The following is a 6,558-nucleotide window of genomic DNA, read 5'->3' on the forward strand; positions in this document are numbered from 1 at the left end:
CAGGCTGCAGAGCAGAAGCCTCCTCCTGCAGACATTTGTCCAAACGATTAGTTTCAAATCCATGTGCATCTCTTTATGTTCAGTGAGACGCCTCTTATGCTTCAAACTAAGCAAGTGCCTGTGCTTTGGGAGAATGGCAATCAGGGCAGAAACAGCAGAGCTGCAGTCTGACTGTGGCAGGAGCAGCGCTGGCACTAGCAGCCTGATGTGGGAAGGGATGTGACAGGACTTGGGATCAGCCCCTGTCCCCTCACCGCAGGCAGTGAACAGTTCCTTCCCTCCTTTGTAAAAGAGAGCAGAACCAAAGAAAAGATGGCAGCCTCAAACACGGCTGTTTCCAGCAATAACAAGAAACCCCAGCAGTGCGCGCACACACAGGCGAAGCAGCACACTCACACAGAGAGTGCATCACAGTCCAGCGTAGAGGAGTCTGCCTGAGACCAGGTCAGTGGTCGGTCTGAAAAGGAGAAGATGATGCTTGGAGACCAAAATACTTTCTACCAGTTAGACACAGCTCACAGAACACTGTCTGTGCACATGTGGGCAGAAATGGTTGGGAAATCTTATCCTGCCATTTGACATGTAGTAAATGTACCCTGTCAGATAAGCAAGAATCCAGGACTATATCTGTAACATCTATTAGCAATGGTAAATTAATTAAAAGTATGAACTAATTAACCTCCCTGCTCTCTGCCTCTTCCTTTGCCAGGGCAGTGAGTCTCATCCTGCCGTAAGCCCCACAGCAGCCTGCGCTGTGTCCCGGGCAGCTCTGGTTTTGCTAATGGCCCACAAGCTGCTCCCTGTGCATCTGGGGACCAAGGTGCCCTCTGCTTAATGAGGCCACTGACAGCCTGATGATGCTTTCTGTGAAAGTGTTCTCCTTTATGCCTTTCCTGAAACTGTCTGCAGGCTGGCTATAATATGCCCTTAGGCTGGTGTGTGAGCTATAGAGTAGGGTCACCAGCAGAGGCTCAGATTGAAAAAGGGTTTTGAAGGGTCTCTGCCTTAGAAGTGGAAGCCTGCTGAGGTGAAGAGGGCTCTAGAAAGACACATAAACTTCTCATAAGATGGTTAAGATGAATTTAGGAAGTACTGGAGAAACACATAGACCTTTGAATTATCCTTTAGCAGAATAGGCTTTGTATAGCCTCAAGGAAGCTTTAGCTAAGGGCAAATTTGGGCTAGCTTCATATCCGCCGTAGTTAACCTCCTACAGATTGCTGCATTCTCTGCAAATGGCAGAGGCTCTGCACAAGCTGGTGAGTGCAGCAGGAGGCTCTGCATTAGCTGCAGTGTCAGCCCATGGCAGTGCTACAGGTGCTTCACGCTGTGGGAGCTGATCTTTATTCTCTTGCTGTCAAGTTTTCCTGTCTGCTCACTTGTAAATCAAATTGCCATGTTCTCTGATGATAACGTTTTACTCCTCTTGAAGTTGCTTTTTGCAAAGTGGCATCTGTACAATGCTATTTTCCCCTCTGAATAATCATTTTCATAATCTGAACCTGAAAAGAAAATCCAAACAACTACCATGGAAGAAAGGAAAATTCTCACAGAATAAATTTCCATAGACGCTGTTAAATTTCCCTGTAAATGCATATTACTTGTGGAGCTCCCCATGAAGACAGCAATGAGGAGAATTATTCTGCTCAGTTTTTACCTCCTGACCCTACCAAATACCTTCCTCAGCGTGCTATCAGAGGTGCTGTAGAGCTGATGCATTTGTTATTTTCTGTTTAATAGAGCTGATATTCAAATCGAGTGATATCCCTTGTGACAAATATAATTTCATTCTTCTACTGCACTTTCCAAGAACAATGCAATGGCCTTGCTGTTAGATACTGTGCTTGGTTCATTACTTGAAAATATGCTAGCACTTTGTTTGTAATAGGTTTGATGGCTTAAGCAATATAGGTGCTGAATTTTTAATGGTAAAAATATGGTATTTATTTTATTTGTATTTGAAGAAGGAGTGGGAAACCCAAGTACCTTGTGAGACAGCTTGGTTTTGTGAGACTAAGTCCAGCTTTGCAGCCATGCTGGATCATGGCAGCAACCCTTTTTTGAGGTGACCCTGAAAACATTGCAATTACTACAGGTGATTTGTCATTTAAGGATGTCATAAAAAATACTTCAGAGGCTCTTGCAGCACATAGGTGAGTTTTACCTTTATCCTTGCAGCCCAGCAGAGAGGGTCTGACCAGTCCTAAGATCTAAGCTGCATGTAGAGGGAAAAATCTTGCCTGTGCTCAAAGCATCTTTAAATCAGTGGCAGGGATTTTTTTTGTCGAGGTGCTAAATTTGATGGAGGAGCACAGGCATGGGTTGGGCTTCAAGATCTTGTGGCCATTGGCTTCACCTGCCCTATTTCCTTCTGGTCTATTAAGTTCTATATTCAAGTCTGATGTGTCCAATTAAAAGTGAGACTGAAACCCTACCACGTGTCCCAAAAGTATCCTGCAGGGAGCAGAGCATGAAGCTGCAGCAGGGTAGGAGGGAGGGGACCAGCCGTGGGTCCTCGCAGCATGGAAGAGCTCACAAGATCTCATGTTACCAAAGTTCTGTGCTGGTTGGCTCCTATCTGAGGAGTTTGCAGGTACACCAGTGATGAATAGCATTACAGGATACTTTATATATAGAGCATCAGTGCTTTCAGGGGCACGAGGCTTCCTGGGGAGAAGCATGGTGGCATTTCTGGATGAGGTAGTCTGCCCCTCTGCTCATGGTGGGCTTCACCTTGCCCTACATAGCTGCTGCCCCTTCTCCTGACCTGGCCCCACACCATCCCCCTTCCTCAGGGCAGATACACACAGTCCTGTTGATGTGCCCACAGACAGCTTCGCTGGTCTTCTCCTTGCTTGGACAAAAGTTAAGAGGCTGCACAAAATTTCCCAGGAAGCTGGGGGTTCCCCTGGGCAGGACTCCCCAGTGGGGTGTGGGGAAGAGAGGAGATGTTTCAAGAAGGAACATTTGAGAGTATTTCTGCAAAAACCAGAAAATGTTTTTAAAGCCTTGTGCACAAAATTTGGCTTCTTCTGAAACTGGAAATGGTCTCACAGCAACATATGCTAATTCATTAGATGAATTTCATTCACTGAAATGTGAACTACGGTAATTTCTTTCTACTTTTGAATGCAAATTGCAATTCAGCCTTAACTATGGCAGTATTCCCATTACACAGGGCTGAAGAATGTCTATAATATTTACTTTACTCTTGCTTTTAGCATAGCAAAATCTTTTCTCAATAAGCTTCATCTCCCCCCAGAGCAGCCTTTTGTGCTGTTCCTCACGTGTCAGTTTTGCACTGAGGGGTCAGCTCAGGGTAACAGCATCATCAGGTCCGTAGGTCTACTGGGCACCTGGGGGGACCATATTGTGACTTACTTCTTGTTTTGCTCCTGGTGGGAACTGGGTCTGTCCAGCCTGCTATGGTTTCTAATGCTCACAGAGCAGGAGTCTGTTGAGGCATAGCCGATATCTGGCTTATTTTCGCTTTAATTTAAATGAGAAATTAGTTTCTTAATAAATAGAGGAATTTGCTTCCATTTTGATTTGCAATTTGAATTAATGATTCTTCCAGCAGAAATGAACTACTCCAATAATAACAGCTTTATAACCTCAAGGCTTCCCTCTGGACTGCTTATGAAAATGCAGCATAACCTCCATCAGTATTGAACTCGTACTGAGTGTCATAACCAGTGAGAGAAGAAGAATAGCAAGAGGGAGTGGGAGAAGGGGATAGAATGAGGTTTGCTCCCCCCAGTACATTACAGTGTTTCTTAAAAATTGTTTTGATAACATTTTTCTACTCACAGTAGACTGACCTGTTATTTATATGTGTTATTCTCTCTGTATGAGGCTAATGACTGCCTGAAGTCATTCGCTGGAAGCAATTGTTTGGACATGTCTCCAGGTACTTTAAAAGGTGATAAAGTATAAGATTTTTGTTATTGTTCAGCTCACATCTGGAGTCAAGTCCAGCCTGTGTCTGGCACACCAAGTCAATAGCCTCACTCTATATTCTGCTTGCATCTTTACCTTTCTTGAGCTTATTCTGTCTGACTTGATACTGCTGGGTGTTGTAGAAACAGGAGGAGCTGTGTGTGGGAGAGAGTGCTCTGGTTTGTGGTGGGAAGATGGTGTGAGGAATTAAAGCTCCTGTTGTGACAGAGATGACAACAAAAACAGAAAGCTTCCTTGTGCGGAAGGAAACCCCATCAACTGGGGCATTTAGAGATGATACACGGGTATTGAACAATGACTTTCACACTCATTTCTGAAGTGCTGTTACGGCAGCATAGGTCAGGCTTTTGAAGCTTCCTTGCCAAAGGCTGCCTGGCAAGGTTTCTTCCCACCACTGCAGCTGACTGGCAGGATTTGTTTCCACCTACGCTTTAGCATAACGGGCACATAAAGTACAGCGAAGAGAAAACAAATCCTCTTCAATGCCCTTCCCTCCCATTCCAAAATCCTGGGGATTTTTTGTGTGCCCATTGCACGTAACAAGGAAAATCAACTCAAGGTTCCCTGTGGCAGGGGCCATCAGAGCCTTACTGTCTGTCAGGCTCTTGGAGCTGCCTGCATTACAGCATAATTTCCCCACCATTTAACATCATCACTGCAACCTCCCACTGCTGTCACCCATCTCCAAAGGGCTGTTATTGCCCAGTCTTCAGATGCTTGGGATAAGCAAATATCTCAAGCTGAGAAGTCTGGTATTGGTACATTACAGGAAAATCTCTCAACCTTAAAATTGCTTATGGTAAAAAGCTCCAATGTGCAGATATCACTGTCTAACACACCAAACCACCTCAGGAGTTTAAATAAACGTGGCATACACTGATGTGAATGTTTATGGGGTGAGGGAAGACTGGCACAAAATACAAAGAAGCTGTGTTTGAGGGAAAGGCATCTTAACATAAAGGTATTCTAATCTTTACCCTTCAGTATTTAAGTCAATGCAGCCATTATTAAAGCAATTAAAATGCAATTACTTTTTCATCTTTATTTCAGTTCTTGGATAATTAAAGCCACTTTACATCAAGGGTGATCCATAAAAGAAGGCATTTTGCATGCGAAAAGCTGCAGAGGATGGAAGACTTTGGGGTATCAGCAGTGAGCAGCAAGCAACTGAGATTGTTAATGCTACAGTAAGCCGCCTCCTTTTGCATCTCTATGGGATCATGGAAAGAGGCCACTTGCTGGATTTCTGTACTTTGTCTTGATTAAATGGCTGTTTCAATTTGATATTCACTCCTTTCATACTTGTAATCACTTTAAGATTTTCATTTTATAGTATTCACTTATTTAACTGCTTGTTTCCTGCCAAGTCTAAAAAAAGAAAGGCTTTTCCCTCCCTTCTCCTTGCTGTAATAAAGGCAAGAGTTTACACAAAATTATTTCTATATTTAAAGTCTCCTGATGTAAATCTCCGATTGCTTTAAATAGTCAGAGCTGGTAGATATTGCAAATAAGTGCTGGAGTGAAAGAGCCTGAGGCTGTTGGGGGAGGCTGACAACTGCTGCAAGCACATGGGCAGGCTGATGGGCATCCCTGGGGCATGGGGAGGCGTGCGGCACCCCGGGGACCTGAGTGGGTGCCACTTGTCCCTTAATCTTCTGGAAGATTTTGGGGATTGCTGTGAGTCCTTTCCAGGTGTGTGCAGCCTACCTGTGAAGGGGCTGTGCCCCTCTGAAGCTCCTGCAGTGCTGTGGGGCTGGGAATGAGAGAGCAGAGGCTGCTGGAGGCTCTTTGTCATGGGCACTTCTCCAGGGATGCGGGAAGAAGAAAGCTCTTCCCATGGGGCTGCAGTGATTGATTGCTGGGCTGCCAACAGCAGGAAAACAACCCTGTTTTGGTTCCTCATCACCCGAATTGAATATCATCTGCCTTGTATCTTTGCCAAGGTAATGGAAGAAGAAACACAAATGTGCTAGAAAGGATGAAACCCTCTTAGGTTTTAATTTTATTATTAGAGACTAAGGAAACCAACATATTCTCAGGCATTTGCTGGACTAGTTAGCTTTATCACACTCATTTGTCAACACGTTTTTACTAATGTTGAGGGATATAGTTTAAAGTATGCAGTAGGAAAGTTAGAATTCATCTGAGGGGAGCTGCCTTAGAGAGAGGATCAAAAGTAGTGATCAAATGCCTCTGGCACTGCCTGTTTGCCAGCGGGATCTACCATTACTGTCCCCTTAGCAAAGCCAATGAAATACTTCAGGATTTTCAGAGGTGGTAGCATTGAACCATCTGAGAAATTGATATGGACGGATTAGATGGCAGCTTCCTGTGGCCAGCCCTGATCCCAAGCATCTTAGCCAAGGTAAACTCAAGGGTCACCACTAGAAATGATGCCTACAGACACAAATGTCATTGTTCAGCTGAGCTTGGACATGGTTTCAGATTACAGCCTAATAGTAGGGCAAGACCCATCCAGCTAATCTCACCTGTCCGAGAATTGCACTGTGCTGTGAGCTGGGTTTAATTACTCCATTTTAGGTACAAATAGCTTTTGATCTGCTGAGGGAATCTGTAACTTGTGAATCCAGTCCTACT

The sequence above is a fragment of the Psittacula echo genome (genome assembly GCF_963264785.1).
Source record: "Psittacula echo genome assembly, chromosome: 11".
Taxonomy (NCBI): domain Eukaryota; kingdom Metazoa; phylum Chordata; class Aves; order Psittaciformes; family Psittacidae; genus Psittacula; species Psittacula echo.